The sequence below is a fragment of the Acomys russatus genome, chromosome 7, assembly GCF_903995435.1.
Source record: "Acomys russatus chromosome 7, mAcoRus1.1, whole genome shotgun sequence".
Classification (NCBI taxonomy): domain Eukaryota; kingdom Metazoa; phylum Chordata; class Mammalia; order Rodentia; family Muridae; genus Acomys; species Acomys russatus.
The window spans coordinates 15,419,554-15,444,650 of record NC_067143.1 but is presented as its reverse complement, the minus strand read 5'-3'; the positions used below and the strand labels follow the sequence as shown (position 1 = coordinate 15,444,650).

Sequence of the window (25,097 nt, the reverse complement as noted above, 5' to 3'; positions counted from 1 at the left end):
TGTTCAAAAAGAGCTTTAATACATAATACATAAATGGAAAATAACATAGCTGTGTTATGGATGCTGTGTTTTGAACTATAGGTCCTCAAGGATACATGGACATACTGTTCTGTACCTATCTGATGGCAACACTTGTCATAACGAGTGGTAGTGAGAAAGCCTGTGAGTCACATCTTGGCATATTGTTTTCTGCCCAACCCTTCACCTTCCCCCCCACACTACCCGTGAACCCCTGCCTGTGGCTGGACATGGTATGCAAGAGTGTCTTTAAAGAGCACATTCTCCGTGTAAAGGAGTCTGTGGAGAAGTTGAGAAATGGTGGGTGGAAAACTTGATGACGAGTCTTAGGTCAGTACCGTATGGACAAAAAAGAGTCTGCAATGGCATTCAGGACAGCAAAGAAAGGTGCACGACAGAGAGCAGCTCGTGGAGCACGCTAGGGGGCATCTAGCATTGGGTTGAAGGACTCAATGAGGCTATTGTGGGAGTGACATTGTTCATAGAATAAAGATATCCACCATCCCACTAGACTATTGTCCTTGAGTCTCATTTTCAGGTGAATGGTTAGATCACAAATGTAAGCCATACATCATAAAGTGTACAGCTTTACTCAAAGCAGTGTGATGCCACACTCTGTTGCACATTGCCTATGTGAGGAGTGGAGGTAGGGGGGAGAGTCAAGATAGAAAGCCCCTTGCTGAGTATCATTTTCAGGGCAAAATCATCAAGTCCTGTGGTTCTTAGGGTTCTGCTAGCCAGGCACAGGCAATACTTTCGTGTTTAATGTGTGAGAGGCCCGGAGAAGTTTGGTAATTGTCTCAGGGTCACAGAACCATCAAAGGGTTAGCCACAATTTCAGCAGTATCTGTGCTTGATCTATAACAATTGAACGCTGGAAGGCAGCCACATTCTTACTGGATCTAGGAACATCCTATTAAGATGTCTGTTGAGAGCCATGGCCAGAAGGAAAGGAAGAGTGATGAGAGCCAGAGCAACTTGTGGCAGTAATGAGTGATTGTTTATGCAGAGCGAGTCTGTTAATGAGCTGCAAAGTTGATAATGAGTTTTCTTTCTCTCAGTCTACAACATTTGAGAAGTGGAATAGTTCTTGGAACTGATGTGCACCTTAGTGTGCTAAAGCTGTCTCAGTTAGGTTTCTACTGCTCAGATAAACACCATGACCAAAAGCAATGTGGGGAGGAAAAGGTTTATTTCAGCATATAATTCCATGTAACAGTCCATCGCTGGGGGAAGCCAGGGCAGGAACTTAAGACAAGAGCCTGGGAGAAAGAACTGAACCAGAGGCCATGGAGGAGTGCTGCTCGCTGGCTTACTCTCCATGGCCTTCTCTGTCTGATTTCTTATATAGCCTCTGACCACTTTTCTGGGGTCACACTCCCAACAGGGGGCTGGGCTCTCCTACATCAACCACAAATCAAGACAGTACCCCCACAGACTTGCCTACAAGCCAATCTTATGGTGGCATTTTCTCAGTTAAATTTTCTTCTCCCCCGATATGTCTAAATTTTTGTTAAAGTGACAAAAAAAAAAAAAAAAAAACCAGCCAGCATTTTACTGATTTATCAAAGACAGTGAAATGACAGTAAAAATTACTACCGATACACAAAGCACATGCTGGCAAAGGAGCATTTAGTGCCCACCCATCCTGGGAATTCGGGGTAGGCTGGGAGGGTTTTCTGTTCAACACTGAGGTACTCATCAGACCAGGCACTGTAGCTCAGACCATGAATGTTCTTCCAAGGCCAGTGCTAAGGCTTTAGCCTCTAAGCAGCAGTACTGAGAAGTGGGACCTTTAAGAGGTGTGGTGCTAGCCTTCCTCTTCCTCCCTTCAGCTCCCTAGCATGAGGCACATGGTGTGGCTCTGCCATTGTGTTGTGTCTGGCCACAAGCCCAAAATAACGGAGGTAACAGACGATTACTGCAATCTCCATAACTATGAGCCAAAAAGATCCCTTTCTCTTTTTAAATTGATATTTTGCAGGGATTTGTTACAGGGACAGATACCCAATTAACACACCATACAAAAACAGTGATTTTCATTGGTGCAGTAATTCCTGGGTAGTATTCACCTGGAGAAGGTCATAAGAAACATGGTCTGGATATCTATACAGAAATGTGTATTATGATATTGCTCATGACATCAAACAATATGCAAATGGGTATATTTTTTCAAGTAAAATTTGTTCTCACTCTTCTGTAAGATCTTGTATCTAATTCAAAAGATGAAGCATGAATGTGTAGGGAAAGCTATATCTGCACAGTACCCTTTTAAACCTAAGCAGTCCTAGAAATATTTAAAAACAGTAGCCATTGTCTTACAAAATTGTAGTTCCCCCAGTACAATAAAACCCAATAAAAGCCGAAGAACTGGCTATACTTGAATAGGGTTTTTATTTATAATCCCCACCCTACCTCCAGAAGTATTTTCAGTTAGCAGTCATTTAAAAACACACATGATTGAGCAAGCTGGGAGTCTTTCTAACCATTGTTGATGCATGTTCCGCAAGTGCTGTCACCTGACACACTTACAAGGAGCTAATGGTCACAGGTGGACCTGAAAATCCTTTAGGGTTGCACCAATGGGCCATTGATTGCACCATCTAAAGACAGATGTCACCAACAACTCTAGTAAGCCTAAAGAAAGCCACTGACATTGCCCATCATCTTCAGAAAGAAGCCATTTTTTGGTTGGGAGTGTAGCTCAGGGGTCGATTATGAGTTTAGGACGTATGAGAACCCAGGCTCCATTCCCATCACCAGCCAACGAAACAAACAAGAAGCCCAAAGGTAAATCCAGAGACTTATAACGTTTTTTAAGGGTTACATTTCAGTAGACCTAGTGTAAACTGAGAGTGTCCTGCATGAAAGGAATGATGCCTTTCATTCCTCAAGGCTGATGGTCAAGGGCGTTGTTGATGTTTTCCCATAAGCACAAGGCTCCTGGGACCATGGCTCTCTGTGGTTGCAGAAATTTGAATATTATATATTTACAGCTAGAAAAGTTTAACAGAACACTGAAATATGTGTATTCATGTGCAAATGGAAACATCTATACATGCACATGGTCCAAGAAGTTCAGTCTGTAGTTTACTAACTCAGAAGACAACTAATATGAAATACAAAATATTGCTTCTCCTGTGTCTCATTTTCACATCCTCTTCATGTCAAATCTGCAAGCCTGACATGGGAAGTTAGACTGTGATCAATGGTTTCTGGTAGGACACCTTCAGCACACACCCTCCCTAGAACTGTGTGCCCAGCATTGGCGAGTGGGTCACTTCCAAGGAAGCCTCCATGTAGATGTTCCAGGCCTTTCTTCCAAAGGTCATGGAGTAGGGAAAATAAGAACCCAAGAGACAGGCTCATGCTCTCCAAGACTTGCTATGGTCAGCCTGTGTAATTACTTTTTATTTTCTGGATGGGACTTCCTGTCATCGCTGCATGGAAGATTAACATGAATGCCTTCTGGGAAAGTCCCTACAGTTCAGGGGTAGGGTGTTAGGCTGTGAGTTGTTGTATTGTATAAGAAGGTTACCTGGCTACCAATGCCTGCTTTTTCTTTTCCTGTTCCCTGGACCCTCTGAGCATGCATGCTCTGTAAGATAATGCTTTGAGCACCACCGTAGGCAACATAACCCTGCGTGATGGGCTCCTGTCTGAAGTTGTTAGACTGTTGGACAAAAACACTAGAGATAAGAAAGGAGTTACAGGAGAAGGCTTGCAGAGCCAGAGTCCTGCCTGTGTCAGGAAGCCCAGCTGCTCTTTCACCTGAGATCCCTTCATTCCTGTGTGATGTTTTTAAGGGCAGGAACACCAGAATGTTGACAGTTTTACCACTGTACCAGAGCACAAAGCAGAGTATCACCTCCCAGCACTGGGTGCATCATGTGCCTTTCTAGTTCGTCTCCTGCCCAATGAGTTTGCCCTCTGTTATTTTACTTTGAAGAAAGCATACATAAAATACAAAAACAAAAGGAAGCAAACAAACAAAAAAAACTTTAAAAGTTATTCTTAAAAAAATCTGGTAGCATATATTAGTTGTGCAAAATAATAGCTTTCATTGTGACATTTTCATAATGCATATAATGTATTTTGATCACATTCACCTCCATCACTGTTTTTATATCTCCTAATACTCTAAGACTGATTTTGCTGAGAATGCTGGTAGAGTAAACATGAACATCAGCCCAATGCCCACTAGAGGGCAGTATACTCACAGTTCAACTCAAAGATTGTCATCAACCAGGAAAAGTGTAATTTAAGGGAATAACACGTTATAAATATCTGATTTATGGGGTAATGCATCTGAAGAGTGTTATACATATACACTAGGAAAATTTAAGTGGGTAGTGAGGCATGTGTATGCATGTGCAAATGTAAACATCTATGCATAATATAGTGTCTAGTTATTATAGGGCTGGGGAGATGGCTTAGTGGTGAAATGTTTGGTCTATGAGCATGAGGACTTGAATTCAAAGCCTATAATGCACAGAGAAAGCCCAGATGTGGAAGCCCTATCTCACATCTAATCCCAGTCCTGGAAAGCAAAGACAGAAAGATGCCCTGCGCTTAATTGTGAGACAGGCCAGCCAATCAGTGAAATCTAGTTCAGCTGAGAGACTGCCTAAAAAAAGTAAAGTGGGACGTAACTGACATAGATCTCTGAAGTTCACACACACACACACACACACACACACACACACACACACACACACAGCAAAACAAAAAAAATACCACCTTATAAACTGAGCTGTAAATTTATCTCAGTGGTTAAGGACACTTGATGCTTTTGCAGAAGACCTGAGTTAAATTCTCAGCACCCACGACCATCTGTAGCTCTGGTTCTAGGAGATCTCATGCTTTCTTCTGACCTCCTTGGGCACCAGGCATGCAAGTGGTACACAGACACATGAAGGCAAAGCATTCACACACATAAAATGAAAATAAATATACAAATTATGAACCAACAGTATATTAGCTGAATCTTGCAGTTGATTTAAAAACTTGGGGAACACAAGGCATAACAGTGGAGCAGAGAGCCAACAATAATATTTTAGAGGGTAGCATGAATTCATGTCTCTGCTCGTTTCACACACACACACACACACACACACACACACACACACACACTCAAGAGACTTCCACAGATTTTAAATGGCTTATTTCCCTGAAATCTATTTTGTTCTTTAATGTAACATACATTGGAACCTTTTCTGAAACTGTGACACATTGGATTCCATTGTGTAGGTATTTCACCTTCATGAGTCTGTAGGAAGTTCAAACTGTTTCGGTCTTCTATCTATGGTGATATATGCTTTGGACCAGTTCTAGGAACTGGAAAAAAAGACAGGTAAATGTCTTGAAGTTGTTCTCCAGAGAATCTGCCATCATCACTGCCACCAATATTTAGATAGAGATTGTTTATTTCCTCCCCACACTCTGTGTGAGAGTGAATTGGCAGTCCTTCCATGATCATTAACAACCAGTCTGTTTTGAGAATATGCATAGCAATTGGTCATCGTAGAGATTCTTATAACATCAGCTTGCTTCTTCCTTTCTTCCCTGTAAAGTTCATAGAAGCCCCCTTTACTGCTTGATTTTAACTTTGGAGCCTGGAGTCTGGAGCATTGCACACACATCTTAGCTCTCATCTGTCTGTTTCCATCAGGTTTCCTGTAGGCATGCACCCACCATTGCTCAGCTCTTTGCTCATTCATTGGCTCCCAGCCCTCCTAGATATGACTGTGAAGCTTGCTTCTTCTTCCAGATTGCTCCTGTTGCCAGTCTGCTGCAACCACCTCACCTCTCTGCACTCTGGGCTTTCAACAAGCTGAATAGCACACAGTTACATTAACCAGTATTCCATATTTAACATATTTGAAAGGGGTTTATTCTATGTCATCCACATACAATCATCTCTTCATATGTGTGGGCTCTACATCCTCAAATTCACATAGCCTCAGGTCATATATAGTAAAAAAGGAACAATACACCTGTAATAAACATGACAACGGTTCTGGTCATTTCTCCCTACACAGCACACCACAGCAGTTGTTTACCTAGTTTTCCCATTTGCACTCTGTATGAGAAATCACCTGGAGGAAAGATGAAGTCTATGAGGAGGATGGTATGCACTTTCAGTGCAAACTACGTCTTGAAAGATTTTTTTGTTATTAGCTCACAAAATAATGTGTTTCATTACGACATTTTCATTCATATATCGTATTTATTGTCCATATTTGTCACTCAGCTCTCCTCCTAGGCCCCCACTTCACCCTCACTCATCCTTTTACTCCATGCAGATATTCCCAGTTCTTCCTTCATGACACTTGTGTACACGTATGTACAGCTTATTCTGTATGCAATATGAATAACAACTTGTGATACTCTGTCTCTCCCTCACACCCAACTGTCCTTTCTTGTTCCCCTCCTAACCTTCACCCTTTTGGAGTCCTTCTTTTTATCTCATTGTTCCTCTTCTAATAACAATGTGTATTATTATACATATGAAAAAAACACATGCAGAATTTTCTGAGTCTGAGTTACTCTGCTTAACATGATGGTCTTTGATTCAATTTTCCTGCAAATGACATCATTTCATTCTTTTTGATGGATGAAGAAAACTTCAGTGTGTATCTATAACACATTTTCTTGACCCATTCGTCTGTTGGTGGACATCTAGACTGGTGCCCTGTCTTGGGCATTGTGAGGAGTACTTCAATAAACATGGGTGTGCCAGGATGCATATAGTATGTTGGCTTAGAATTCTCTGGTTGTGTTCCATTTTCAGTGCCCCGAGGAGCTTCCCCACTGACCGCCAATAGTGGCTGCATGAATTTTTTTCCTTACCAGTAGTGTCCATATCATCTTTTCCTGGATTGTTATAAATATTTTTTGCCATTTGGTTTTTTCTTTATAGCCACATGGCTGGTGTGTGTGATGAAATTCTAATGTAGATTAAACTTACATTTCCCTGGAGGCTGAGAATTTTTAATATTTTTCAGATATTCTGTGTCCATTTGTACTTCTTCTTTTAAGCATTTTATTCATCTGCTCAATTTGTTTTCTAAACTTGATTTTCATGATTTCAGTACATATGTGTATATAATATGATTTGATTATAATCACCCCTATCATTATCTCTTATTCTCATTTGCCTCCCACCAAGTGCCTTAGTCCCAAGAGGCACCCTGCTACCTCCATGACTATTTTTGGTTGTAGCCCACTGTAATTATGGTTGTCTGCATGAGTATAGGTAGAGTGTTACTTGCTTGGGCTACAAAAATGAAGACTATGATTCTCCTACCTCCATCAACCATGAGTTGCCGCCTCAGGGAGGAATGAGGTATATAAACTTCTCCTTGAACCATGATTGAATGTTGCTGAGCACAGCTTTCTGTTGCTGTGAGTTCATGGGTTCAATACTCAACTGCCATGTCCAGAAGGCAGCTTTGCAAGCACTCTTTCTTCTCCTCTGGTTTTTATATTACTTCCAACTCCTCCTTAGCAATGTCCCCTGAGCACTGGTGGGGACGATGTAAATGTCGGATTTTGGCTTGAGCACTCCACAATCACTTATTCTCAGAACTCACATGAGTTAGGAATTCCTGCATTAACCAATGCTTTTTTAACCAAGGCTAAGTGTAATCTATAGATGTAAACATCAACATTTAGAAAGCAAATTCACCCCATGCCCATCTATCAAGGCAACCATAAATATCCTGTAGTTCTTATTGTTGAAATCCAGATTCATTCCATTGTGATCAGATAGGATGAAGGATGTCATTTCTGTTTCCTATATTTGTTAAGGCTTACTTTGTGTCTTATTATGTAGTTGACATCAAAGAATATTCCATGAACTGCTGGAAAGAATGTGTCTTTAGTGTTTCAGTGAGATATTCTGTAGAGGTCTGTTAGGTCCATTTGATTTATGATTTAATTTAACTCCACAGTTTCTCTGTTTAGTTTGTGTATAGATGACCTATGTATTGGTGAGCCTCGGGTATGGAAATCATCAACCATTGGTGCGTTGGAGTTAATCTGTGCCTTCAATCTGCTAGTGTTGCTTGTATGGAACTGGCTTCACCTGCATTTGGTGCATACATGGTTAGGATTGAAATATCCTCCTCATTGGTTATTCTTTCAGTGAGAATGAAGCGAGCCTTCTTTGAAGTCTATTTTGTCACATATTAGAATGGTCATGCCTGAATGCTCTTTTGTTTCATTTGCTCAAAATACCATGTTCCATCCTTTAACCTTAAAGTGGTGTCTATCATGTATGTTGAGGTAAATTTCTTGGTGGCAAGAAAAAGATGGGTCCTATTCTCTAATGCAGTTTGCTAGTCTGTGTCTTTTTATTGGGAGAATTGAGACTGTTAATATTAAGATTTAGTATTGAATGATGTCTCTTAATTTTTGTCATATTGTTTTGTGGGCTTTTTTCTTGCACTTCTTTTCATGAAAGTTTCTGGAGTTATTAATTTATGTTTGTGCCTTCTTGGATGTGTTTATCCTTGTCTTCAGACCCAAGTATCTCTCCCAGTGTTGTCTATACAGATGGATCGGTAGCCATAAGTTTCTTCCTTCTGTTGTTATCATGAAATGTTTTTATTTTGCCTTTAATTTTAATCATTAGTTTTGCTGAGCAAAATAACTGAGTTCATAAGTGTGGTGCTTCAGAACTTGGAATACATCCTTCCAGGCTCTTCTAGCTTTATATTTTTGTCTAATAATCAGCTGTTACTCTAGAGGTCTGCTTTTATAAAGTGTCTCAATTTTCTCTCTTGCAACCTTTAGTGCCCTTTCTTCATTCTTCATTTTTCATTATATTAATTTATGTGTACAGGTATTTTGCTTACATGTATGTTTGCCCATCACATGTTTGCTGTGACCTTGAAGGTCAGAGGAGGGCAAAATATCCCTTAGGGTTGGAGTTAAAGCTGACTGTGTGCTGCCATGTGGGTTCTGGGAACCACACCCATGTCCTTTGCAAGAGCAGCCAGTGCACTTAACCATTAAGCCTTTTGTTCAGTCCCCCTATTAGTCATTTTTTAATGTTTTAACTATAACATGTTATAAAGATTTTTCTTTTCTGGTGCTATTTGAAGTCCTATAGATGTCTTGTACATAGATGGACATTTTTTTCCTCTATGTGTGCAAAACTTTCTCTTGTGATTTTATTGAAAATATTCTCTACGTTTTCACTGTGGTATTCTTCTCCTTGTTTATTTAAATTTTAGGTATTTTCATGATGTACCAGAGATCTGCCATTTTTATTCATATTTCTTTTAAAATTATTATACAACTTTAATAAGTGATCCAATTCTTTTACCTCATCTTCCATTCCTGATTCACCAATTTCTACAAGATCCATTCTGTTGGTGAGGCAACATAGCTCAGAGACAGAGCTCTTGCCTAGCATATGAGGAAGCCCTGTGGCTAAAAACAAGAAAGTTAACTGCAATTTTATACATGGCTCAGTTACAGTTATTATATCTGAACATACAAATAAAAATGTTGACTCTGCAAAAAGTTTTTCATTTCTATCATTTCAGTTTGGTTTTTCTTCAGTGATTCTATTTTTATATTGTATATTCACTATCTAATTTACTTTCCTCCTCTTCCTCCTCCTCTCTGTCTCTTTCTCTGTCTCTCACTGTCTCTGTCTCTCTGTCTCTCTCTCCTCCTTTTTCTGTCCTTTTGGAATATATTCATGTGTTCTTTGAATCATTAGAACATACTTATAATCATTCTTTTTGATATTTCTTCTAAGTACTTTTCATTAAGTGTGGTCATTTGAAATTATCAATTTGTGGAGGACATATAGTGTCTTGATTTTTATGATGTTTCTATTCTGTGCTGGGATGTGCAAGTCTAGAGTTATTTCATTGTTTGAGGGTTTTTTATTTTATTTTAATTTTAAAAAATAAGGTCCTTGTTTGCTTTCAGTGGTGGGTTTTGCAGTGTTCAGTGGAGGACTAAATCCTGGTAAGGATGATGTTTTGTTTCTCTCTGTGGAACTGGGGTTTAGGGCAGGAGTTGCTATCTGGTGTCTTCCACTGAGCATCAGGTACTGCCCTGTCAGCTAGGTCTTCTTGCTTGTGCCTGCTGTGAGTTGTGCAACTCCACAATGCCCATGGGTCTTATTAAGACTCAGATCTGATACCCATTTTGTGCCTGTAGCTTCTTTTGAATCATTACAAGATTACTTCCTTTTGGAGGAGTGTCTTTTCATTGAAATACTATTATTGATTAAGGTGGCTGCTTACTATAGATCTATTTAAATTATTTATAACTTTCAAATTTAATTTTGGTAGGTTATAAGTGGGAATTTACACATTTCTTTCAGATTGTCCAGTTGTTTTTTTTTTAATCCCTAAGTGTTTGCTAATGATCCTCTACTTTTTATTGCTGTCTGTTATACTATAATAAAATGCTAAATTTTAACAATTTAGGTCATCTGTATTTTTGGTTAATTTGTTTTTGTTTGTGGCTTTTTGCTTTTTTGGCCTTATTTTCTTTTCATTTTCATCTTATTATTTCTGACTGGTCTTTGATATTTCTTACTGACAACTGCATTACGTTTACCTTATTTTTTAATACTACCTTGAAGTCCATTATAAATAATTTACCTATTATCTTTCTGATTTTTATTTTGCTTTATTTTTAAACAGGTTCTTCCTTGTGTATGTAGCCCAGGTGATCAACACCTGTGCACATATGGGCATCAGTTAATGGCTTGAGTGGATATATTTTAGAAAGAGAATATGAAAGTTGGGAGTAAAATTAGTGAGGGAATAGGGAAAGAGTTGGGGAGGATGGAATGAGAAATAGGTTTGATCCAAACACCTTACATGTATGTTGAATTTTAAGTAAAATATTTTTTATATTTTATTTTTGATTTATTCATTGTATATCCCAATTGTAGCCCCTTCCCTTATTTTCTCCCATTCCCATCCTCCCTCCCTCTCTCTCCCCCTTCACCTAGTCCTCAGAAATGGGTAGCCCTCCTCCCCTATCATCTGATCCCAACCTATTAAGTCTTATCTGGACTGTCTGTAACCTCTTCCTCTGTGGTCTTGCAAGGCCACCCCACCAGGGGGAAGGGATCAATGAACGGGCAACAGAGTCCATGTCAGAGGTAGCCCCTACTCCCCATATTAAGGGATCCACAAAGGGACTGTGCTGACTATCTACTAGATCTGAAAAGAGGTCCTCACCATGCATGGTCCCTGCTTGGTGCATCAGTCTCTGCCGCACCCCACCCGCACTCTCATCCAGATTTGTTGACTCCATTGGTCTCCTTGTGGAGCTCCTGTTGCCTTCAGGTCCTTCTATCCCCCAACTCATCCCTGTGCTACACCCTGACATTGGGCTGTGTCTTAGCATCTGCTTCTATCCCTTAGCTGTGTGAAGTCTTTCAGAGGACCTCTTTTTTAGGCTCCCCTCCAGTTCCTTCTCTTCAACTGCTTTCAGTGTCTATTCTATTTGCCCTTCTGAATGAGAATTAAGCATCCTCTCTAGGGTCCTCCTTGTTATTTAGCTTCCTTAGACCTGTGTATTGTAATGTGGTTATTCTCTATTATGTGGCTAATAGAGTGCAAACTTACACCACTTTGAAAAATCAATCTGGAGCTTTCTCAGAAAATTGGGAATAGTTATACCACAAGACCCGGCTATACCACTTCTCGGCATATACCTGAAAGATGTTCCACCATACAACAAGGACATTTCATCAACTATGTTCATAGCAGCTTTACTTGTAATAGCCAGAATCATGAAACAACCTAGATGTCCTTCAACTGAAGAGTGGATAAAGAAACTGTGATACATTTACACAATGGAATACTACTCAGCTATTAAAAACAAGGAAAGCTTTAAATTTGCAGGCAAATGGATGGAACTAGAAACAATTATCCTGAGTGAGCCAACCCAGATCCAGAAAGACACACATAGTATATACTCGCTTATAAGCAGATACTAGCTTTATAAACTTTCCTCTTAAGATTCCCTCTGATTTGTCATTTAAAAGTTCTAATAAGTTGTACTTTCATTTACATTTTGTCTGGGAGGTTTTTAGTTTCTTTCTTGACTTCTTCAGTGAGTCACATGTCGCCAAATAGTGCATGACTCAATTTGTATGTAGTCATACAGTTTCTGAAAACACACACATACAGGCAGGTCAACACACAAACATAAAAATGTACAGATGCACAAAGACACACAATCATACAGACATAAAAACACACCCAAACACAAAACCATGCAGAAACATGAGCATGCAATTCTTGCTGATTATTTTAGTTTCTTCTAGTTTTATGAAGATTTGCACTTACATTTGATGAAAGGTATGTATACACAAGGGAAGTCTAAGCCCATAATAATCACATATGTATTTCCCGCTCTGGAAAATAGGGGTAGAGTTCTTCTGGGTGTGTTCTGAGTCCACGAGTGCTTTTGGTATTTGGGAAGACGGACAAATAGGCTGCTCCTGTACATTTGTCTCTGTGTCACCTGATGCCACCAGGCTATGAATCATCCGTCTTAATGTGTTGCTCTTGCCCATCTAGCATCACAAAGCTCCCTACCTATCCAGGACCTTCTTAAACAGAGCCACCTACTATGCAGGGCTGCAACCTCCACACGGTTCTGAGGAATCTCTGGTGGGAGAGAAGGTGGTGGGAGCTGATCCCGAGGCTGGTGAGGGGTTCCACTTCAGACTTTCAGCTCCAGCCTCAGAAGAAAATGCTGTGGCAGTCAGTTATGTCTGAATAGAAGGAGCCATTTGAGATGGTTTCTTACTAAGTCACAAAAACTTACATGGTTTTGTTTTGCACCAGGTGCTTCAGGAAATACAAATTCATGGAGTAATTTATGACAGCATTTCATCCATGCATAGAAAAGGTAAATAGATCAAAGTCACCTACGGGCATTCATTCATCCATAAAATCCACGAGCCTACCTGCCTCAAGAAACCCATATGTAGTGCTCTATTTAGACAACGGGGCTGAAAATTATTGCCACTAGGTGGCGCTTTGAGCACACACATGATGGTAAAGTAGGCCAGAGTCAGGAGCCTTGAGCAAGCATCTCTGCAGCCTAGATCACTGAAGGGCTTTCAGGGGAAATAAGATGCTGGGGTTCTGGAGAGAACCACAGGGAGCCATGGTCCTCACTAGTGTACAGCAGGACTGTGCCTACTTCCCAGGCAGTTGTAACGCCAGAGCTCTGGGTCAAGGTCAAAGGTTGCTGAAAAGTCCTACCAACTTTTTCTGTAGGGAAAAAAAAATTGAATAACCTGGCCTCATGAATTTAACTAATTAAAGATGTGGCTAGGCCTTTTAGTGGTTGGAAATTGATGAGTATATGCCATGCAAAGCTCTCTCTGCATTCCGTCCATGTCCCCTGAGCTTGAGATGACCTATAAATGTCAGCCAAATGATTGATCGAAGGAGTAGTAGCCATAAGATTTTGAAATTTACCTGAAAATGACTAGGCATGTCCCTGATGCTGGTGAAGAAATAGGTCACAGAGGCTTACATGCCCCCTGCTTCTCAAGACATTGTGAACCTCGAGTTCTTTGGGATTTTGTTGTTGTTTGTTGTTCTTATGGTTTTCCTAGATGCAGTACAAATGAATCTTCTATTGCATTAAAAAATTAAAGATGGGGCTAGAGAGATGGCTGAGTGGTTAATCGAGTTAGCTTCCTCTGATCTGGCAGAGAACCTAAGTTTGGTTCACAATGTCTAAACTAGACAGCTAGCCACCTCATGCAGCCCCAGCTTTGGAGAGTCCAATGCCCTCTTTTAGCCTATGGGAATACTCGCACTCAAGAGAACATACCCATCACCCAACCCTGCCGCTACCACACACAAACACACATTTTTAAAAGAGTTAAATCAAATCATCAATCTTTACAAGCTAACGTTAAGCGAAACCAGTGGTTCTGCTCCCCAGTGTATTTGCCACATCTCAAGCAGCCAGTTGCTAGATGCAAACACTAGCTTCCGTACTAGGCAGAGCACTCAAGGTAATCCCCTCCACAACTCAGACAGGTGTGAGAATCAAGCCCTGATCATGGCCATACACACCTATCACAGGCAGAGGTCCCGGTGGCATTGTGATGGTCATATGAGCATAGAAAAAGCCGAACATTTGAGGATAAATAGAAGTTTTAGGCTTTAGTGGAGTCCTAGCGTATTTGGGGGAACATTAAAGCTTTGCCGCTATACTCTGTTAACATGAAGGGGTTTTTCTAAAGCATCTTCAATATGTATGTGGCCAAATCAACCATGATTAAATTCATAGAGTGAAGTATAACCAAGTTTTATCACTGAAGTTTGTTTTCTTTCCAGCTTAAGCTGAGTTCCCACACAGCGTTAGTTTGGCCAATCAACGATCATGGGTTGTTTCTGAGTGCTAGTGTTCCAACACAAGAGGAAGAACATGGGGCAAGAGAAGATGCCCTTTAGGCTGGGAGACCCAGGAAAAAGCTTCCTGGAGTAAGCATCCTGTTACCCTGTCCAAGAAAGGACATGGCTTTGGGTAGGGAAGAGGAAGATAACTATGGGTGTCCAGAAGGCTGAACCTTTAAGATGTGTACAAGCCAGGCTGGTGAGGGAGAGCAACAGTACTCACTGGGTTTGAGGCTAAGAACCTGCTGTTTTGTGGAGATAATGGCTTGAAGGATCGGTGTCCAAGGGCCAGGCATGGGAGCTGATGCGCCCAGACAGAAGACAAAGGCAGACTCCAGGGATATGGAAAAAAAGGGACCACATCTGCTCTTTGAGGAGCTGACAAGATGTGAAGACGGGAAACAGCCAGTGTGTCAGAGGTGTCAAAAATAATGCTGGCTTTAAGATGTTGTCATTCCCCAAGGGAGTGCCTGGAAGGCAGGATGGGATAAGCAGGGACATTTGAAAGCTGCCAAGTTTTCCCAAGTGAATGACAGAAACGAATTCTGTTCTAAATTTTACATAGGTTGTCTTTGAGACAGCTAAATGAAACTGCCTAGCAAAGGGAAAAGGCCATCCCAAGTAGACATTTGTGTTTGACTTTACAGAGAGTGCACTGTAAGACCTTTCCCTGGGTACTGACCTACAAGGACTGAGCCACAGCAGCATGGGGGAAGGGGATTGTCATAGACCCTTTGGGTGTGATAAGTCACAAGTGCCAGCCTTTCCCAGCAAAGTTGAGTGAAGACTCACCACAGGAGTATACCTTTGTCCACTATGTGTCGTCAGCTGAAAGTACATGTCCTCTTCTGCCTAGCTTGGTAACCTAAATTGTTCAGAACACCGGAAGTGAGCTCCTCTGTTCACCTTCCCTGTTCTCTTCTTTGATGGTATGTAATTAAGCTTGAGGACATATGACTGGGGATGGCTAGAACAGGGACTGGGTGAATGTGTGATTGTACAGGTAGGTAGGTGAGTGTGAGTGTGTGTGTGGCTGTGAGGTATGTAGGACAGTGAGTGGTGTGGTGTAGGAGCATTTAGTGTATGGTATATGGTATATGTGGATGTATTCATAGATCTGAGTATGGTGTATATGTTTGATTGTGTGAGGCATATATAAAGAGATATGTATATGTGCATTGTATGAGTGCATATGAATAAGCAAAGGGTGTGTCAGGTGACTGTGCTGTATATGAGTGTGTGAATAAGAAAATACATGTGGATAAACAATGTGATATGGTTTGTGACTATGTAAGGATACGTGACTGTGTGTGTGTGTGTGTGTGTGTGTGTGTGTGTGTGTGTGTGTGTGCATGCATTCACATGTGCATGTACACATGCATCTCATGCATTGAGGGAATAGACTTTCATTTCCTGAGACATATATTTATTTGTACTAATGTGCCTGTCCGTCAATTCAAGTCAAATAATAGCACTTCCCCCAGAACAATGGTTTAGCCACCTTTGTACCCTGTCCTTGCTGCATCAGCCCTTTACAGCCACCTTTTCCTTGCTCCCCACACCCTGTGCCATTCTCCCTGCCCCTTCCTCCACCCATTTAGACATATCACCAAGTCTTACCCTGAGCATGACTAGGGGCTGGCTGCCTGCCCAGCTGTCAGGTCACAGTGATGGAGGGGGCCTGCTGAGGATGAATGGTGGTGAGTAAGGGGCAGTGTAAGTTCATAGGGACACATCAAAGCTGAAATGAACCATGGCATGATGATAAAGCTACCAGGGTGTTCTAGACATAAGGACCAGCATGTCCAGAAGTACACACTACCTCACGAATCAACTTAAACTCACACAAAATGTTTACATGAGAGTGTTGCTCGGAAGAGGGACAAAAAATAGTCAGAAATGGGACATAATATGTAGATAAAGACCAACCCAGGGAACCTGTATGCAAGGTGATAACAGGTAGTAAAAACCAACCCAGGGAATCCTGTGTGCAAAGTGAATTTCTTGGTTTGGTCCTCAAGGAAATCATAACATATGGGGGTTCTTCTAAGCCAGGTAGGTCCTTATGCCCAACTGCTTTTCCTCAGAATTCTGTGGAGCAGCTGCAACTATAAGAAGTCCTGAGGCTCCTTTATCTGGATGCCTGTGTATTATACAACAATACATACATACCACTGACAGAAACATCAAAACAAAAGGCACCCGAGAGTGATTCATGGATAACTATTACCATTCTGTCTGAATGTATGAATGATTTTACTTCCATATTTGTGGCTCTATGAATGGAACAGAAGGCCATAGGCATAGCAAACAAGTGTTTTGTCCTGGATCCTCCCCAGCCTTTAACACTGGTATCCTTATAGAGAAGCTAGGGGGTGTTTAGAATATATACTTCTCCCAACAGCCCAGGTCAGTGGTATCTTTGTCTTACCACTACCTAGGTGACATCAGCTCCTGTTCACCATTTTCATGCATAAGATTAGGATGGCATTGGACCATTAGTACAAAGGGGTCGGGTAGGGTGATTTCTAGGTACCTCCTGTGTGAGGAAACCCCGCTCTTCTCTGGTATGCCCAACAGTGCATGGTTTTCTCAGAGCCTGACCTCTTGTGCTTCCTTTGCCATCTTTCACAGATGCTAACCTAGCCAGGCTGTGAATGTCCTGCTTAAATCCAGTTTCCTTTTGGTTTACTTGACTCAAATCTTTGTCTCTCATCATTCATTGTAGGTTGCTTAAACCTGTGTCTTCCTGTGCTCTCTCATCACCAGCACCTTTTCTCCCCTTGTCTGTACTTTTCTTGGTGCTATGTCTAGCCTTTGTCAGTGTGCTCCATGCCTCCCTACAAGGTCTCGATTTGTAGCAAACTGACCTGTGATTTGAACTTTGTCAAAGCCTGTTACCAGATCTGTCCACTGCTTTTCCCCCTAGGCTCAGCCTGGATTTATTCAACAATCATTTGTTTCCAACTGTCCAACGTTTTTGGCTACCGGCATGCCTAGAAGACAAGCTAAGTTCTAGTTGATGTCTAGAGAGCTGTAGGCCACTCCCCATGTGCTCTCCATAGACTTCTATAAACAGCTCAGAGTCCCGCTCATATCCTAGATGCTGGCTGAGATTTACACTAACCAGCCCATTCTGTTATCTCTAGTCCTTTGCACTCTTTTTTTTTTTTCCTGACACAAAACACTTTACTCTTTCTTCATGTTGTCATCCTCCAGAGGATATGTTTACTCATGGCCTACATCCATGGACATCTGTTGGTCATGTAGGCTCCTGTTCTCTGATCTGGAAGGTTCTACCTTTGCTTGGGTGATAACCAGCTCTAAGTTTCTCTTGGTTTTTTTCTGAATATAGATGCTAAGCCAGCTGGCAAAGACCATTGGATTCTTTACAAAATCCTTGACATGTTGTGGTTTACATCTAGCCAACTAACTTGCAAACTTTTTGCCCAGTTCTTATTCCTGTCTTGAAACTATTCTACGTGAGTTGAAACCTCAGTCTGCCACTAATTAACGCCTGCATTTATCTTGATTTCTTCTCTGTGGCTGTGATAAAATACTGTGACAAAATGATGTTAGGGAGAAAGAGTTTATGTAGGTGGCAGTTCTAAGTTGCAGTCTGCTGTAGAAGGGAAGTCACAACATCAAGAACTGAGGTGCCAGGAACATTAAGTCTGCAACCAGAATATAAGATTAGTGCATTCATGCATGGAAAGCCCATACCCTTCACTATTATATATAGTCCAGGCTCCTCTACCCAGGGAATGGTGTCGCTCACAGTGGATGGGTCTTCCCACTTCAGTTAGTCTTATCAAAATAATATTTGACAGCATGCTCAGCATCTCATCTTCAATGTGTTTCTGGATTTTACTACACTGACAACACAGACCATTATTCCAGCTCTTCAAGAAATAAAAAGAATTTCTGTTCTCTGGAGTGATAAATACAAATGAAAGGAATATTTTACAGTTCATTGCTCTGACAAGATGTGTACTTGTCCTTGTTGGCCACACTAAATTTAGGGTCTTCCAAATAGCTCACATACAGTGTCTCTCTCCTGCCACACATCCATATCACTGTTCCAGCCAAGTCATCTTTGTCCATTGTTCCCTCTCCTTCCTTTAAAGTGTTGTTTGTGCATGCATGTCAATGTCATCCTCAAAGAACCAAAGAATTCATTGGAGTCTCTGCGAAGAGAGCCAAACAATGTTTGTAGACAATCTCACAAGAGCTGAATGAATAGGACACCATTTCTCATGTGAATCAAGCTTTCACTCTTTTAAAATGTTGCCATTCAATAATTGCAGTTGAACTGATTTTAAGTCTATTTACTCATTGCTTCTCTCTCAGCACCATCATTTGTCATGTCAGAAAGCAAGCAGTACCACGGGTGAAGTGAAAATGGATTAGCTACCGTAGGCTAAATTTTGTCAGTCCAAACTTCTTACATTAAAGCCTCAACTCCCCTGGCACCTCAGAATGCAACTATATTTGGAAACAGGGGCTTTAGAAAGATAATGAAACTTAAAATGGGGTCTTGACCAGTGAGCCTTTATCCAATCTGGCTGGTGTCCTTGTTTGAAAAGAAAAGGACATTGCCACACACTGCAGAAGGAGCCTATGAGGACACAGGAGAAGGCTGCTACCTAAAAGCCAACGGGAGAGGCCTCAGAATAAGCCAAATCTGACACATTCAACCCTGACTCTCAACTTCCAGAGCTCTGAGAAAGTATCTGATGTTATGGTAGCCCCAGCTGACTAATATGAACTACTATGCTGTGTCCTTGAGGACAGGGGTAGTAATAGGGTAAGCTGACTCCATTTGCACTGTGGATCTCTACCTACCAGATAGAAGGACACTTGCCCATTTTTATAGTTGTAAAAGCCAAGAGTCTTTTGTTTGGAGCAGGGGTTGCTTGGTTTTTTTGTTTGTTTTGTTTGTTTTCAGTGCTGGGATGCAATCTCAAGCCTCCCACACTTCCAGCCTTACGGATGGTGCTTGTGATATAGATAGTCCATTTAGGGCAGATTCTCACTATCTTACTTAAACCATCTATGGGTCTTTCTATTCATTGTTAACTGCTACATAAAGAAGCTTCTCTAGTGACACTTGAGAGATGCACACATCTACTGATAGAAAAATCAGTCATTAGAAGCCAGTCTAATAGTATGCCTGATTAGCAGAATAATAGTAGGTTATATCCTAGGGCCTATGACCTATCTACACAAAAATTCTTGACCCCCAACAATAATGCCAGGTATGGGTTCTACATTGTATAGTGGTCCTTAAATGCAATCAGAAAGTGATTAGTTACTACCATGACATTTATGCCATCACTGCACCAGTGGGTATATCTGTTCAGGCTTGCTGTTATTCTAGCTCACTGGGTTTACAACTGCGCAAGACATGTGATTCCTTTTCTCCTCCAGTAGCATCATAGCACCCTCTACCACCATGACAACTAGCCAAAGGGATGAAGCTTCCAGATAAGTCATGACATGATTTCTCCATTTTCTGTTGCTTATGATGTTACACAGTTGAGTCATAAAACACGGAGATTTGTCCTTTCTGAGGCTTTTAAGCAGTTGAACCCTGTGGATATCGGTTTCCAGTGGGCTTATTCTACTTACAGATGTGCACTTTAGTTTTTTCCAATATATATTTTGTGGCATGAAAGCTCATTTCTTTACAGCACTGAACAATATTCCACTATGATGTCAGGATATAGGGTAACCATTTACATATAGAAGGATATCTTTGCTGCTTCCAATTAGCAATTAGTTCTCGGCTATTAGAGTACATATGTAAATGTTCATGAGGATAATTGGGTTATCACAGGCTTTCAGCTCTTTCACATAAAGACTGAGCAGCTCAACTCTTGATCCTTTGGTAAGTTTGCTTAGTTTTGTAAATGCTGTCTTCAAAGCAGCTGGAACATTCTGTGTTCACAACATTGATGAGAGAGAGCTTCTGCTTCCCCATATCCACTTCAGCATTTGACATCATGTGTGTTCTGGTCATCTTAGTAAGTGTGATGTTGTAACATTGTTTTACTTTACTTTTCCATTATAAGATGTCACTGGAAGCATTAACTAGTAGTTTGGCACCATGATATTTTTTTGGTGAGATATGTGAAAGCTCTTTAAGACATTTTTTAACTTGACTTTTATTTAATGTTTAAAGGGACTCTGGCCAACTTGAGCACGGCAGACATGGCTCTAGCAGGCTCTGCCCTTCTCCCACATTTGCTCTGCCTTGCTAAAAACCAGTAGATTGCATTCCTAGAGCTAGCCACCTTGGTTTGTTCCGTTATTTGGCCACTTCTTCTTGAGGCCGACTACCAAGGTCCATCTGTCAAAGTATTTAAGCGCAGCAATCAAATGCTCCCTTTGGCTCACCTAATTAACATGCCCAATTAAAACTAAATACCTCATGCTAACACAGGATTTCCTCCTTCACATTTCTAAATTGTCATTTGCTGTGAGTCACATCTGTCTCCTCTCTGTCCAGAGACAGTCCTTTGTCCAATTCTAGGACAAATATCCCTGCCTTTTTTTCATTGTTCCCTTCTGCTTCTCCCTAGTCCTTTCTCCTGCCCTTTTCTCTTATTCCCTGTCCTTTGTCTCTGTTGTGCTGAGAACATGGTCTTGAAAGGGTTGGGACTGATATGGATCCTTTCAATGACAAGCTGAAAAAAATAATTTTTTTGAGACAAGGTTTCTCTGTATAACCTTGACTGTCCTGGACTTTCTTTGTAGACCAGGCTGGCCTTGAACTTACAGAGATCTATCTGCCTCTGCCTTTCTGAGTGCTGGGGTTATATGCTTGCAAAATTCTTTATACGTCTTGAGTGACAGTCTTCTTGGACCCTTCATTCACTTGTGTTTAGTCCTTGACATGCATGATATTCCTTAATTTCCACAACATCTGGGGACTTCTGGGTTCTTGCCTTTCACAGACCTTTTTCTAGCTTTTACTTTCCAAGTTTCCTGCATATCTACTGGCTGCCCACTCACCCCTCTTCTGTGCCTGAGGCAGACATTTACAGAGGAATAAGCACTGTCCAGGAAGCTGCCTCAGCTCAGGTTGTCTCTGAGACAGATAAAACAAAGGCATCTCTTGGACCAGTCACTCAGGAGGCCCTGGACAGAGCAAAGCATGGCACAACATTCTTGGAGAATATAGTACATACCACTTATGTTACCATCTGTCTGTACCAGGAATGTGGCTGCTGCTATAACAGAGTTGGAGAACAGGATGGGGTCAGGAAGTATTTAAAGGCCACAGGCCTTGATTACTGGGGTCCAAGTACAAGTACCTTTAGATTGTAGAGTTCTTAATAGATTATAGAAAGTCTTATTGGTGATTTTTGCTAAGCTATTGTCTTTATGGATGTACAGACTGTTGGAATCTCGAATGTACAGGTTTTGTTGTTCTCTAGAGTTTTCTCAGTATTTATTTTATGTGTATGTGTTCATGCCTGAGTGTATGTAAGTATATGATATACATGTATGCAGGTGTCAGATGCCCTGGAACTGGGCTTACAGGTGGTTATGAGTCTCCATGTGGCTTGGGAGCTAAACTCATGTCTTCTGTAAGAATAGTAAGTACTCATAACCACAAGCTGTATCTCCAACTCTTTCTCTAGAGTTTTAAGAGCACCTACTATGTGCATCACACTTGGTACTCCTCATTTTATATCTCCATAGGGATTTGGGCTTGAGATTTGTGAGTGATGGAGCTCTTTCTTCCGAGTTGAGCATTTGGTTGTCTATGCTCTAAACTTAGAGAAATGCAGTTTCCAACACTGAGCTTTGAGTTTGCCTTACACAAACAAGCTCATTTGCACATTTGTACTCTATCTATTTTGCAACAATTATTTACTTTTTAAACTTCTGTTTATTCCTCACATTTGCTCTATTGTGGTATATTTATTGCTGAGTGTAATAATACACATAAAATTAAATGTTTCTACTTCTTCACTCATAATGCTTTCAAGAGAATATTTTTAACAAAACAAGTCATTAATTGAAATAGACCCTAAATGATCTTGTCCTCTTTGGTTTTTTTTTGAAAGGATGACATTTATGCTGGTTTTCCCAACATAAACAAGAATTGCTGACATCTTCTCTAAAACAGCTGAAGAGAACAAAAATACAAATAAATGGTGCATTTTTAGCTCAGTGCAGTTCTGGCACGTGGTGGACTCACATACATTCCTGTTATACCCAAGCATACAAAATGAGTCAGTTATCCTTAGAACAACCCTTGAACTCTGTAACTCAAACTTAAAGTAAGTTGTAGAATTGTGTGCGTAAGTTATGCTATAGCAATAGTAAATGTTTGGAGGGAGATGAGATTTTGACACAGAATCTTGCTAATTAGTACAGGGTAGCAATGACCTCCCAATCTTACTGCCTCGGCCTCTGGAGTATTAAGATTACAGACTTGTACCACCATGGCTGGATATAGTATATTTAAAGGATGGAATTCTACAGTTGTATAAGTGAAAGCATAAATTATTTAATGTAATGTTATTGGGAGAATTTAAAACTTCTGATAACAATTTAATATGCTTTTCCCTGAAATTTGCTTTTGACTGAATTCAAGCTCCAGTGTGTGTGAAGTAGGTTAGGGTGCCTGTCACTCTTCTAGAGCTGATCCCCTGCTCCCCAGCAGCCCTACTGGTGGTCTTCATTATGCCAGGCCTTTCTGTGGGTGTGGACAAGACATAGCTAGTTCTGAATCTGGCTAATGAGGAGATGACAATGACAGCCTCTGGAAGGAAGTTTATCTGCAGTTCTCGCCTAGATCAAGCACAGCTACTGTGGATCTCCTGTAATTACCGAACTGAACGGGAACAGCTCACATCACACAGGCCATAACATGAGGCGAGTTGATCCAGGTGACAGTGACCTTCAGGCTCCAGCATATGCTCTTTACTTTTCAGTTTTCTTTTTTTTTTTTTTCATTTATTTATTTATTTATTTTTATTAATTTATTCATATTACATCTCAATTGTCAGCCCTTCCCTTGTTTCCTCCTATTCCTCCCTCCCTCCCACTTCCCCCCTTCTCCCCTCCCCTATGTCTGTGATTGAGGGAGACCTCCTCCCCCTATATATGCTCTTAGAATATTGAGTCTCTTCTTGGTAACTTGCTATCCTTTTTCTGAGTGCCGCCAGGCCTCCCCATCCAGGGGACATGGTCAGAAAAGGGGCACCAGAGTTTGTGTGAGAGTCAGATCTCACTCTCCATTCAATGGTGGAAAATATCCTGTTCATCGGCTAGGTCTTGGTAGGGGTTCGAAGTTTACTGCCTATATTCTTCTTGGCTGGTGTACTTTTCGGTTTTCATGTGCAATACAGTTCAATTTTGTATCACTATTGAGATTTTGAAGACATCTGCCTTCAACAAACTATCATAGACTATAGTTACATTTCTAGGAATATTTGCACATCCAATAACATAGCACAGTGCATTGGTGGCTGCTCAGGAGAAGCCCATGCTTTCTGAAGAGCACTTTTGGCTTTTCTTCCTCCTGGGTGCAGCAGTAGAGATGCTGAGCTTAATTCAGATTTTGCATTAGGCCAGGCTCATGGAGGACACACACACACACACACACACACACACACACACACACACACACACACACACACAGAGAGAGAGAGAGAGAGAGACAGACAGACAGAGACAGAGAGAGAGAGAGATAGACAGAGACTGAGACAGGGACAAAGAGAGACAGAGACAGACATACACATGCACACACACACATACACACACACACACACACACACACACACACACAGAGAGAGAGAGAGAGAGAGAGAGAGAGAGAGAGAGAGAGAGAGAGACATGCTGAGGAGGCCTGGATCTGAGATTGGATACACTCCATTAAAAAGTACACATGATATCTAATATATAGATGAGCAGAAGAAAAAGTTCATAATTTTTACCAGGACTAGGAGGAGAAAAAAAATTGCATTTCTCTCAATCTTGCCCATAACAATGATGCAATGTATGGAAAAGATGGACTAAAAGCCAGAATATACACATGTGGAGACTGAGTTGCTGGTCAGTGGAAAAGTACTAGAAAGGTGTCTTTGTCCTGATGTCAGGACTCCATGGAGGGCTGCATTCACTCACACCAGCATTTCTGGCCAAGATTAGAAGAGTCTTGCTACCATGAACATGCAAACTTTCATGTGTGACACATCCTATCTGCTGCATCTCCAAATCATGCTAGTGTTCAGATGGTCAGCATTATGGTTAATAAAAATTTATCTAAATATTTGGTCCATCTTTTTAAAATTTTTAATTTTTTAAATATACATTTATATTATTACACATATATACAATAGATTACCTATAGCAAGAATCATGACACAATCAGGAATTATATAAATGTTACATTCTTAGTGTTTTGGCTATTTGCATTTGACAGCCTTGAAGAAAACATCTTTCCTATCTTGGTGCGTCTACATTTCTGAATGTAAATCAATCTCCATCACATATTGTCATTATCAAATTAAAACATCTATCTAGACCTAAAAACATCTTAACCCATAAACAACTAAGCTTCATTGTAAAACTAAACTACCTGGTCTTCAATTCCATCAGAGACTTGAGAAGGAATATGCCTGATTACCTGAGTATGCTGAG

The 25,097-nt window shown here is 40.9% G+C and overlaps 1 protein-coding gene across 5 annotated transcripts in view; it reads left to right on the top strand.

Annotated features, from left to right (window-relative positions):
- Positions 1-25,097, top strand: part of Gabra5 (gamma-aminobutyric acid type A receptor subunit alpha5) — a 93,647-nt gene that overhangs the window by 21,272 nt on the left and 47,278 nt on the right. The gene's annotated exons all lie outside the window — the stretch shown is intronic.